The sequence below is a fragment of the Corvus moneduloides genome, chromosome 2 (assembly GCF_009650955.1).
Source record: "Corvus moneduloides isolate bCorMon1 chromosome 2, bCorMon1.pri, whole genome shotgun sequence".
NCBI classification, from domain to species: domain Eukaryota; kingdom Metazoa; phylum Chordata; class Aves; order Passeriformes; family Corvidae; genus Corvus; species Corvus moneduloides.
Genome location: NC_045477.1, coordinates 81,176,652 through 81,189,708, shown reverse-complemented (window position 1 = coordinate 81,189,708; position 13,057 = coordinate 81,176,652). Strand labels below are relative to the sequence as shown.

At 43.6% G+C, this 13,057-nt stretch overlaps 1 protein-coding gene and 1 long non-coding RNA gene across 10 annotated transcripts in view; one reads left to right on the top strand and one right to left on the bottom strand.

The window, feature by feature from the left end:
* Window positions 1-5,919, bottom strand: part of MBNL2 (muscleblind like splicing regulator 2) — a 107,098-nt gene extending 101,179 nt beyond the window's left edge. For 4 of the 9 annotated variants that reach the window (XM_032100066.1, XM_032100069.1, XM_032100068.1 and 1 more), the window contains exon 1: window positions 5,778-5,916. The gene's annotated coding sequence lies outside the window, so the exon portion shown is untranslated. Of the gene's footprint in view, window positions 1-5,777 lie in introns of all 9 variants that reach the window. The other 5 variants (XM_032100065.1, XM_032100063.1, XM_032100067.1 and 2 more) reach the window with 3 other exon arrangements.
* An 87-nt stretch (window positions 5,920-6,006) lies between these two features.
* LOC116436575 lies at window positions 6,007-7,469 on the top strand. Its single transcript, XR_004237036.1, has 2 exons — window positions 6,007-6,402; window positions 6,566-7,469. It is a non-coding gene; the product is annotated as an uncharacterized LOC116436575 (long non-coding RNA).
* The last annotated feature ends 5,588 nt before the right edge of the window (window positions 7,470-13,057 follow it).

Sequence of the window (13,057 nt, the reverse complement as noted above, 5' to 3'; positions counted from 1 at the left end):
TTAGATTTCATTAACCTGAAAAGCCAAAGCTAACATTTATTTACTCAAAGACTACAATAAACAAACAGCTTTAGGAAGGCTACCATTAATATCTTGCAATGGAAGGTAGCAAAATGCCCTAGAATTATGAATCTTGAGAATTTCAGCAGACACTTTGACAAGGTTGAACGTGATAAAATCCCCAAACCTTATCACCTTGTGTTTTTTAAGAAAAGCCAGTTTCCTCATAGTCCTCTTGGCACCTTCACAGATCACGCCTGGTCCAGCCTGCAAAGCTGACCATATTTTTGACCTAACACTTGACAGAGAAGTTGAACATTATGGATATCACAACACTACTGCAGTTACCACTCGCCTCATTCAGGCAAGTAAAAGCATGGCCAGCTTCCCAGGAACCAGAGAAAGCCTCAGCAGAGTAAGGACTGAGAAACTCCAAAATCTTGCAGAGCTCATCAACAGCAGCAGGGCAAGGGCCTGAGGGCTCAGGGACCCACACATCAACAATGATCAAAACCACAGTCAACTCCTGACAAACACTGCTCCAGTAACATACCCAAAAATCACCCTGACGTTATCAGTATCTCACCATACACACAGGACAGAAATTCCCAAATGGAGAATAGCAAATAAATGCTGAAATAACTAATGCATCAAAGCCTATGCTAAGGCTTTCCATTCTCAAGGCCTATGACAACCATACAGACATGCTGCACAGCAAGGAAATACTCCACTTTGTGAAAACCTTGCGCACACTTGGAAAGCACTCTCAGTAAACAAAACTGCACCTCGCATATATCCACCAACAGCCAGCTTACACAGCTCAAGCCAAGCCCATTTAGACATTACTTAATCTTAAAACAGGGTCTGAGACCTGTGAATTCAACCATACTCCTTCCAGCCTGAAATCCTTAACAAAATACTTGGAAGTCTTCTTCCTCCTTGAAAAAGTAGCAGTCCTACCATTGCTGAAGAAACTCATTGTGGATATATTGTCCTGAGCAACCACTGGTTAGTACCAAACCTTCCATTCCAGAAAAAGATAAGCAACAAAGCCAATTATTGGCTCACTTCAATAACCCTAACGCTACAGACCAGAGACATCAAATGAAAGGACATCCTAAAGAAAGGACACAGATCTTCCCATACTTCAAATTTTCTCTTTTTAGAGGAAGTATGGGCTGATATATACCCAACCTCACAGACCTCCTTTTTGATACCATCAGGAATGAAATATTTGTCTCACCAGGGAGGATACCTCAAAAGGGCCCACAAAAATATTATGAATAGTCTGGGTCCTTCCAGGATAAACTAGGGGCAATGGAGAAAGGCAGCAGTGGAAAGCTGCTTCCACATTACTTGTTCCTTCCCCTACAGAGACCTACAAAACTCAATTGCCTATACACTACTTTCTAACTTCAGTGTCAAACCACTAGGTCAATTAGCCAGCAACAGTCTCAAATTTTCCCATTGTGAAGACACAACAGACCTGTTTAATCTTCAGCAAAAACAACTGCAGCACCATCCAAACAAGGAGGAATAGCTGAAATTAAAAGTAAACCTGGAATTCAGTGGAGAGCAGAGAAAAGCACTGTCAAGAGTTTGCAGCCACAGACAGACCCTAGGTTTGTTGCTTTAAGATACATGATCCCAGCTCATCATAGGTCAGAAGTATTTCTGGCCTTTACACTGACATTATACTTTCATACTGAAATGCTACTCAATAACAGCATTGCTGCCTCAGCTCTCTCTAGGCAAAGAGTCATCTGTGTCCCCAGTGCACTCTGGACAGCCCATGAAGCCTTCCAATCTACGAAATTTGATTACTCCAGAATGTGTTATGTCCTTCCCTGGTAACACAGTGTCATACCATCATCCTCCCATCTTCCAGGCTGCATCCTCACAGTGCTCAAACATTTACCCACTATCTTACAGCTCCCTGTATCTTACGGCCCCGGCCCTGGGCAGCAACAGGGCTACTTTGGCCTCTGCAGAGGAACAGCCCCTGACAGTCATCACTGCCATCAGTCACCCAATGTGAGCTCAACATGTTGGCATGCAGCTGCAAGGCAAGATAAACTGTTGAGTTCTTCAGCACTTTAAGATTTTTGAAGAGGTCTACTCTTTCTTCATACCTGTAGTTGATTGAGCCATATATTTTTATTGCGAAGTTAGTTGAGTGTTTTGATACTGTGTTTCTCTAAAGCCTTAAGCCAGTAGATTGTGTCAAACACATTTACCACAAATAATCCAACCACGGTGATCAAGACAGCAAAATGCACAGGGAAAGAAAGTATCAGCAGTAGAAAAGAAAGAGATTGGTTTTGTTTTTAAAGGTTTATTCACGAGAAACAAGCAACTTGAAACTGAAAAGCATTTTTTATTAACACTTGACTTTCACTTCAATGACATTTTAATGAACACTTTCTAAGTAGCTCTACTTGCAAATGAACGTGGGAGAATATTGAAGAAAGGTAATGGGAGGGGAAAAAAATAATCCATCAGTCATTTTATTTCTTAGATGCCTCTGAGAAAATAAATAATAATTCATCAGGGGAAAAGTGATCCAGCAAAGATTCGACTGTTAAAAGACATCTGGAAAGGAATAATAAGTAGACTGGAAGAGTCTGAGTTATGATAGAGGGCTATGAAGAAAGATACAGTGTGATTGGGAAGCCAATTAGGTGACTTTGTAATTCTTCAAAGATGAAGGGAGCGTGTTCCCATCTGTCCTGAGTACTTCAGCCACAGACAGCTAACAATAAACTGTCAGAAAAAAATTTATAGAAGAGCAGTAAATGTGATTGTAGGACTGGCTGGAGCCATGAGAGGCGAGATTTCTACCCTGGTAACTGACAGCATGAAAATACCTTCTTTGATAACAAGTTTAATGTGGTTCATAGTTCTTTATTTCTATTTTTATTGCCAAATTCAACCAAATTCAGAAACCTTTGAGTAGAACTACAGTAAGACCTGTGAGGGCCTATTAAAAGGGGAGGGAGGAGTGAAGGCAATATAAACAAACAAACTGTTCATTCACCTAGCATGGGATGAGTTTCAGCGAGAACATGCCAAATCTAAATAAATTAGGCTATATAATTCTACTTGGCAGCATAAGGAGTAAAATAATCATGTAGTGTTGCTGAGATTCCAAGAGCTACCCAGAGGATGCAAAAAATCTAACACCATGAGGCAGCAATGGGAATACCAATTTAATACACTTTTTCTTTCTTCCTGCTATAAATCAGGACAAAAAGTTAACAGAACTTTTTCCAGTGTCCTGTAACCAAGCTTTTAACCCAAGGAAAAGCAAGACTAAGAAGGTTTCCCAAACGGCAGTCACATGCCACTGATGGCAGAATTCATGTACTACTTTTGCTATGGTCGGTATACCACAGTTTAAGAATCCCTAGGTTAGGAGAAAAAGCAGTCTGTTTAGTACTGCACAGTACAATTCTAGAGACTCTGCAACCAGCAGAGAAACTGCAGAGCATCTGGAGTATCAGAGATGAAAATTTCACCCACCAAGTGTTAGCAGCAAGTAGACTTTATTTTTAATCTTCTTATGACAACTGTTATTCTATAAAAGCCAAATTTAAGAAAATGATGCTCAGATGAAGATTTCAGCACCACAATCCCAAACATACCAATTCCAAAGACGAGAGATTTTCGCAGGTTTGCTGTTGACTAAACCCAGGCCATTTCTTCAGAGGGCCATAAATAATAGAGGAGATAAGTTTCAGAGGGGAAAGTATGTTGAAGTGACACATGCTATGTCATCCACCCACCTATCTGCACAATGCAGATAGGTACCACTCCTGTGGTGACAGCAGGGATACCACAACAAAACAGCCCATTTCTTCAGCTGCAGGAAAACAGGCACCATCCTGCAGGCTACCTTGCACGGACAGACAGACAGACCCTTACGCTGTACAAATCACCAGGGTGGCCCACTGCTGTTCCGAATTTCACTGACATGTAGATGAGCCATAGCATGTGCCTGCAACTATGGCAAGCGCCAAAGACTGGTGTGCCCCAACTGGGAGCTCCAGCCTGTGGCAGAACTTCTGTGCCTATGATCTCAAATGAGCAACACTGGAGCTGGCACCCCACCACCACCTTACCACTGGAGAGAGAAACCACAGAGCTGGCTCTACCCAGGGGTTCACGGATCCTCTAAAAGCATGAGGTTGACACTGCACAAAAGGGCCTTGTCCACAGTGGGAAAAATTACATCCCTTCCAGCAGCAGTATCAACTGTACTCGATGAATGCAAATAGTATTAGTGCCAAATACAAGCTACAAATTGACATAATTGATGCTGGAGCAACTATTTTTTTTTTTTACTTTAAACATACTCAGAAACTGTATGAAAGACGCTTTCCACTAGTCCTTGAAAGTAACTTTAGAGCATTTCCCAGAAGAGTTGAAACATGTATTTAGCCCTAAAGCTTACCGCAGGTACCTTTTTCATTTGCACAGTGTGGTATGCACACACACGAAGGGAAAATAGAGGACAGATGGCTAAATCTATGTATACTTACCAAGGTACGAATACCACGTTAAAATCAAAAGCACTAGGCCAAGTCACATGTTTAAAATTAATTACACTTCCGCTACTACCTACAAGTCCACACTGCTTTAAAAATCTACAAGTCTGAACAAGATACGTCAGTGTGACACGATCACTTAAGTACATTAATCCCACATGGATATCCTCTGCAGCTGAATTAAAGGCACACAAGTTGTTCCCTGCTACTGTTCAAATACATATTCAGCCACATTACTGCTGTCTGTTTCGCTCCCAGCAGAAATGTAAATATGCCCAAAAGAAACAGAAAACAAAACATCTGGAAACAGAAGCCTATAGGCAATGTTCTCATAGTTCAAAAAATACGTGTGCATATTCTGTGTATATGTAGACAAATACATATGTACGTACATGGAATAAATATATAGGGTTTCCACGCAAAACCAGCAGTAAGAAAAACATTTAATTTCAGACAGTTTTTCCCCCTCTGTCACGCTCACCTTCACGGGTGGCAGTCCCGTATCGTGTCCCCCCCACGAACCTGCCCAGCGCTATTCCCCGCTGGCTGCAGCGAGCCCCCGGCGCAGGGATGAAGCAGGCGGGCATGGAGCGGGGAGGGAGGATTTGGAGGAAGCCGCTGGGGCGGCCACGGCCCCACGGGGCCCTTTCCCTTTCCCTTCCAGAAGTAACACAAAGTTATGACTCCCGCTCGCCGCTCTCCCCGCTCGCACGCCGTGCCAAATGCTGAGTTAACAAAACCATAAATCACCGCTGAACCAGACGCGACGGCCCGGCAGCAGCGCCCGCCGCCTCCCGCCCCGTCCCACGCCGCGGCGGCTCCCCCAGGGAAGAGAAGGGGAGGCGAGCAGCGGGGGCAGCGGGCACCCGAACCGGCGCGGGGCTCGGGGCGCCTTCCCGCGCCCTTGGCGGGGGCAGCGAGAGGGACCGGGGGTCCAGATGCGGCGGGACGGGCAGCAGCGGCAGCTCCCCGCGCAGGGAGGCGCCGCGGGCCGCCGCGGCCGCCAGGCTCCCCCGGGGCCGGCGGCACCGCTGCCGCGACTCCTCCCCGGGGCGCCGGGCAAGCCGAAGTCCCGCCGCCGCCGCGCACCGGCCGCGTCCCCGCGCGGCCCGGCCCCGCGGCGAGAGGACACGGGCTGTCCCCGCGCTGTGGCCCCGCAACCACTCCGGAGCGGGGGTGGGCTGGCGGCGGCGCGGGGGGAACTGGCGGCGGCGCGGACGGCTGCCTTACCTCGGAGCGGAGCGCGGAGCGCGGAGCGGGGGGACACCCGCTTCTCCCAGCCGGGCGGAGGTGGCTCCGCACAGCAGCGGCTTGTCACCTCTCCCGCCGCGACCGCGACGGCGGCGGCTCCTCGCGTAGGGGCGGTCCGGCCCCTCCCTGCCGGGGCCGAGCGCCGCTCGCACCGCCCCGGGGCCGGGCCCGCCCGCCGCAGCCCGCGCCGTCCGGCCGCCGCCGGGGCCGGGGAAGGGGCAGCGGCAGCGCGGGGGCCGGGGCTCCCGCGGGGTGCGGGCCGGCCCGCAGTGTTTTGCCCCGAGCCCGGCCCGCCTCGGGGACGGGCCCGAGCGTTTCCTCCGCGAAACAACGGGGGCAGAGGCGGGCGGGCGGTGCTGCAGAGCGGCCAAAATCCTGGGTTTGCGTCGTGTTGTTCGGCTTCCTTTTGGCTGCTGGAGCTATGGCGTGTTACCGGAACCGTGGACGATTTTCTGGAGGAAACAAACGCGTGGCTTGGCTCCCAGGGTTCATTCTTCCCGCATTTTGACCCGAATTCGTGAGCAGTTTCTGTTCGTTTGAAGTGTCGTTCACAGGCAAAATGGGCTCTCTTCCCCTCGCCAGCAGCTGCCAGCGCAGGCCCCCGGTACCCCTCTGCCCCCGTTCTCCCACAGGCCGCTGTCCCTGGAACAAGGCTTGGCACGTTTCCCTAAAAAACATGGAATGTTCCCCATCCAGAAAGAGGGGCAGCTGCCATGTTTCCGGTTTTGCCTCCAGCCCATCAAACTGTGCTTATGCTCTTTTGCCAGGTGAAGCTGAAAGTGCGATTCGGCGGAGCTGTTGGAGCACTGCCGACTCCAGCCGTGCGTCCCCAGCGACCCCTGGCCCCCCACGATCCCAGCGAACCCCTGCTCTGTGGGCTGAGAGAGCTGAAGCCTCATCTGACAAACCCCACAATTCATTTCCAAGCAGCTCAGGTCCCTGAACAGGCTCTCCAGAAAGCCAGGCAACATCCAGGGGTGAGGCCACAACTGCCCCATCCTCAATGGATCTTAACCGCTGCAGCATCCCCATGTAAAAGTGGCGGAGCAGGAAATAAATCAGAAAGCAGCTGCACTTCAATTTCAACTACATTCCTTTAGACTGTCCCTGAGGTCTTTCACAAGGATCAGTAACTGAACTGCTACTGAGAAATGTGTTACATTTTGAGAAAGAAAGTGACCCCTTCCACTTAGCCACTTCCTGAAAAAAGAGACAAGAAGAAAAATCCTTTTTTTAGTAATGAGCAGAGTGACAAATTAATGTTTTAAGGCTAATTGGAAACCAGTTCTAACTAGTCCATTCAAGGCGACCTCTTGTTTAAATGTGTTTGAGTATACCCAATGAACAAAACTATGGTAATATTGTTCTACTTGAAAGGGAAATAGAATAAATGGAGTAAACACAAAGCCCAGCCAGAGCCTAGCTGAGGATGCCGCCAGGTACGGTAAGCACCCTCACCCAGTTTGTAAGAGACAATGGCTTTGAAAAGGGTGGAAAATAAAATATAAAAATCTGCTGCTCCAGCATAAACCTATGCTGATTATGGTAGCCCCTAGGTGACCAGAAGCAGCAACAGCAACATCTCTGTCCATTCCTTCCCTCTTTTTGTATGATTTTGATCTTGGTGAATGGCAGTTTTGTGAAGAAAAAATAAATGAGATTGTAACATTTCTTTTTCTCTGGCACTTTTTAAAAAATCTTCATTAAATGAGAGAAAGCAGAACTAAAGAAGTTGTTAAATATGCAAAAAGCCTCAACAGGGTGTTCCATCAATAAGAGTTTAGTGCACAGCTGATACCATAAAATGCAGGATCTCCTGAGGCCTTCTATTAAGCATCTACTCCCAGAAGCAGGATTAAATATATTCCGGGCCAAATCCAACATGGGTTTTTACCTTCCTTTTAAAAACCACCCATGAGGTACCTATTCAGGCAATTTGCTGTGCCCTTTGACTGGCTTTGAGCAGTCTTTCTGCAAAGTAACCTGATTAAATTTTGTCTTCCTCTTTTGACTATGGAGGATGACTGATGTTATCCTATTTATGACAATCTTTTACATATACATCTAAAGCTGTAATGAGTTATATTTTCCCTTCAGACTGTACTTTTTGATTCAAATTGCCACATTTTCTCAAACTTGTATCATTCTTGTTGCTCTCCTCCAGTCATTTGAATATAACATCCACAACAGCACACTGTAGACCAGCCAAGCCTCAGCAGTAATGAAGAAAGTAGAATAATTAATGGTGACTTACATATAGAATTTTTGCCAATAAATCCCTCATTGTGATTTGTTTTTGTTGCAATGGCAATTTCCTGCTGACTCATTGAGTAGTGGGTCAGTGCCAAGAGCACCCTTTCTTCACCAGCTATTCCCTGTATGAATTTCATGCCTTCCTAAGTGCCTAGCCAGCACTTGCCCTCATCGTGGTCATTTTGCATACCAAATTGAGAGTATTTTTTAGTAGCAATAGTTTATCAATGTACATTCTGAAGTGGCTTATTGATCTTAGAGCATGGATCATTAATTTTGCATTTTTCTTTAAAAATAATTTCTCAATCAGTTTAATGAGGCTTAGTCAATATTATCCTACTTGGGAAGGTGCAGCCTAGAAAACTTATGAGAAGGCAAGACAAAGTTAAATACCATTAACTCTTTAATATTTGCAGGGATTTTTTTTTGTCTTATTTGTATTATTAGTTTTTACTACAAAAGTACCACAAGGACTAAAGGGGGTTTTACTATTTAAACACGATGTTTGAATAGAACTATTTGTATTTTATAAAATTATATTCAGAAATGTTGCTCAATTTTGCTGAAACTCAACAGCTGATCTGTCAAATCCTTTAACAGAACACGAGCTCTATATTTCTAGTCTCCATTTTCGCCTTCTCTGCTGCACCACCTGTATGTCAGGCGCTTGTCCTGAAGCCACCCACTAGCCATGTCCCCTGCCTGGAGTCTTACGAGCTAGTCCGCAGAAAGGGCCAGCACACGTCCATTTTCCACCGGCAGCCATCCCCGCCCAGTGGTGCCCTCATGTGTCTCCACACGTGAATTTCAAACACTGGGATTCCAGGAATTCGTTAGACTTTTATGTGGCACTAGAAACCCGGCATACCCAATCTCTATGCCGTGCAGCGCCTTTCTCTCTCGCCTAAAATCGGTTTAGGGAATTTCCTGCAAGGGAAGGATGCATGGAGCAAAATAACTTGAGCCCATACCGGCATAAACTGTGCTTATATTTGGATAATAATGGCTACCAAGAAAATCCAACATTCTGTTTCAGATCACCGCAAACTCCTAAATTCAGATATGAATTCTCTTTGCCCCTTTATTTTCAAGGCTACAACTAAAAAGAAACTTTACAAATTACCCTTTTTTGTATCTATATATTCATGTACTGCGGGGAGGGAAAGCTGGCACAGTCTCACTGACATTATGCCTGTCTTCACAAGTTAAGATTAATTTGCTGTTTCAAAGGCCGTCAAGCCAGTTCAAGCTTATCTCATTTTTTTAAAGAATAGAAAAATTCACCTGTGTATCAAGTTTTCCTGTGTGTGGGCACCTATACATGTACATACAGAGGCCATTAGGATTCATAGCCAGGGCCATAACTCTTTCTTTTCTCTAATTTTTTTTTCATAGTAAGGAGAAATCATGAAGTCATGCAAGTTAATTGCACAAATATTTTATTATTAAATGCTGGAGCATAAGATTTCCATAAACAATTCACCCAAAGTTTGTGCAATGCCATCATCCAAGGAAACAAAGTCTGAAAGCTGCTGCTTCTGCACAAGTTTTGCAATGTCTTTTTTCATGTATGCAACATTAAATTTGTTCATATGACAATTGCAGCATTTGCCCCATCTGTTCAGAATGCTCTTGGGAAATAACACTTCAAATACATTCACAATACATTTATTAGGAAGCTTTGCAGACTTTCATTATTTCAGTACTCAAGGCCATATTGAATCAATAGATTACAGATACCATGCGCCATGTGCTATTAAATTTTCTCAAGGCCCAGCCACAGAGAGCCAGCCCAATGACATTGTTCTCATCTTCAGCAATCACAGCAGAAGCTGTCTTATCCCACAGCAGACTGAGCTGTGCATGCTGTGCTCAAAGAAACGGAGAAACTGAAGTTGACCAAAGGCCTGGTAGGGGCTGACTTCTCCTTTAGTCTGTAGTGGTGCCTTATTGCCAGATGATCCTAAGAGAAAACTGATGCCCTGTGCTTCAAAGGAAGACAGGATACCCCTGACTTGGAAACAAATTATTTCCCATTTATAGATTTGTTGAATTCTCTGGCACTTCATTCACTGTGTGAAAAAGCTGTAGCAGACAAGCATCTGAGAAGAAAGATTCTCCATATGATTTCAGAAAATGAGTGCTTCCCACCAATATTCCAGCTCATTTCTAGTGTGTTAGAGTAACCCTCTACCCACAAAGTACAATTGGGCTATTGTGCATCAGAAAGAAGTCTTTCCATACTGTGATAGCCAACCAGCTGAAGCCCAGACATAAAAGATTTTAATACATTCATTGTCTTAATGAAGAGCTGTAAATGTAATGAACATGCTCAGGGCAATACAGTGCTCATGTCCTCCAGCAGGACCGTAGAGGGACATCTCCATACTACATATGACTCTTCTCTGATCCTGACTCTTCTCACTTGACCCTGTGGTCAAGTGACACTTTGTGTTGCATATACATGGCTTTCTTCTACACCCCTTAAAGCTGGCCACATTTGTTCTGTCTAGTGCACACAGTTATTCCCTGATCTTTGAACATGGTGCTGTGAGGTTTGCATGCTCAGTATTGTCTGAGAGTGTGTCATGCAATGATCCCATGTGGCAGGTGGTCCTTAAACAGTATGGACCAAAGCAAACTGCCAGAGCTGAGCCTGTACTCTTGCCCTGTGCAGCTTACTTCTATATACATAATGTCGTGGAATTTTCTGATCCCGAGTTTCCTACTCTATACATGCAGCTAATGTTGCCAGATGCCATGCGTAATTCATTGTATTTGGCCTTTTTAAATCGAGTTTTTTGTTGGATTGTGGCTCTCAATGAGATGATTCAGACCCACTGGCAAAAGCAGTACAGTATCAATACCATCTGCAAACTTTGCCATAATATTTTATGTTTAGATCATTGATAAAAGTATTAAGCACAAAAATAAGTTTCTGGGGAAAAAAAAATCATTAAAATAACTTCTTTTGTTTATGTCTTTTCATTAACAATAACATCTAGAGATCAAACAGCGAGTCAGTTTTTAATCCATGTAATATTAATTTCATATAATGGAAGCTCTTTTAAATCAAAGCGTTATTGCTGCATTGGCTGGGAAGCTTTGAAAGAATCAATGGCTGTCTTGTGAACACAGTTGTCCGTTGCACTTGGAGTCATGCAGTTTTCAAAGTAAAGGAGGAAACCCAGACACACACTCCCCAGCAAAAGAGCTATAGTAACTACCTTCTTGGATGCTGTGTTGACAGATCTTAATTACATTTTAACCTCTAATTTTGCTAATAAAATCCAAAATTAACAATCTCTTTGCTATGGTTAAGAATAACATCATTAGTTATTCAACAGGTCCTTTCAAGCTTTTCAAAACTGATGCAACTTTAACAATAGTCTTCTGGAATTACCCACAACCTAGGAAAATGCCTTATTAGCAGCTGAAGACAGGTACTTGTCTAACTCTGTTAGCCCTGAAGTTTGATTTGAGCAGAACCTGGCCTGCTTGCTTTCTTGCAGGTGAATTTTTTCTCCATCTTTCTCACATGGATGCATAATCCCTTTGTTCCAAATACCAGAAATCTGTTGTACTGTTTACCTACCATACTTCATGTATACTTGGGGTAAGATTCTTCCTTGCTTTTCTCCTAATATTTATGCAAAGTGCCCTTTTACTGCATATAATCCGGTTGCCTGCTACTACTCCAGCAAGTAACTTTTTCTTTTCTTGCAACTTTTAATCCCTGTCATTAATTACTTTGTTTCCCCACCTGAGTCTTTACAAATTGATTTTGTACTTTCTCATTTCCTCATTTAATTTTTTTAACCAGGGTGGCTTTCTGCCCAGTAAAAGCTTTACATGCTAATGAAATCATGTCGATCTACATATCCAACTGGCTATCTTTGAACGACTAGCAGTTTCTCTTAATGCTTTCTACTTCAAAGCTGTGTTCTCTGTCCTTTATGCTGACAATTAGTCTAAGCTTTGGGTAATTAGCTCTTTTAGAGTTTCACAGATGAATATTGGCGCTACCATTGCCTGTTTAGGCAAATGGAGTGTAATCAGATTCTAATGAGAAATACATAAACAACAGGGTAATTTTTAGAGTGACAATTAACTATTCTTTGTCAAGAGAAGGTCTTATAATGAGTCATTCCCTTTGGGAGGAGGCATACTGCATTAAGAAGCTTTAAAAAGAAAAGAATCCTTCTCCTTGAAGTTCATCACTCTTTTTTTTTTTCCTCATGTCAACTATCCAGCAAATATTCCCTGGTTTGAATTAGCCAATGGTATTTATTTTCCATCTTGATGCTTTATAGGTAGATAATGAGCTTTAGCATAAAACATTGTCATTTGGTAAGATCCAAATGTTTTGACAACTCATATACAGGAGAACATATTCAGGTGTGTTTTACCCTATAGCTTTTTAAGGCCAGCAGAGAAAACAGCAATAATCCAACCAGGTGTGCATTAAAATAGGACTTACACCCAGGCCACATTCACCTAAACTCATAGCATCAAGAGATCAGACTTAGTCCTACGGCCATGACATTATATAAAACAGGGCAGAAGTTAATGCTGCAGGTTCTCTGCTGAAGAAGTTGTATTTTTAAAATAACATTCTTTTTATTTTTATACAAAACTTCATTGTATCTATTTCAATACAAGCCTTTTTAAAATACCATTTTTATACCTAAATGTAACCAAACCATGTAACTGTAAAATGACAGCTCACATATTTTTAAATATTGTTAGTCCTTGCCAGAGAAGTTTTCTTAGACACATTAGAAAGGTTGCTAAAGTTCATACTTTACTGTTTCACCTACATCTATTTAATAATTTACAGGGTGGGAATTGTAACACTGAATTCTATTTCAACAAAGCACTTAACTTTAAGGATTTGTTTAAGTTTATCGCTGTTTCTCAGACCACTTAAGTATGTATTGAAGTTCCAGTGGAGCCTTGGTATGTTTAAATGATTTGCTGCATAGAGATTAATTTAAGAACACACA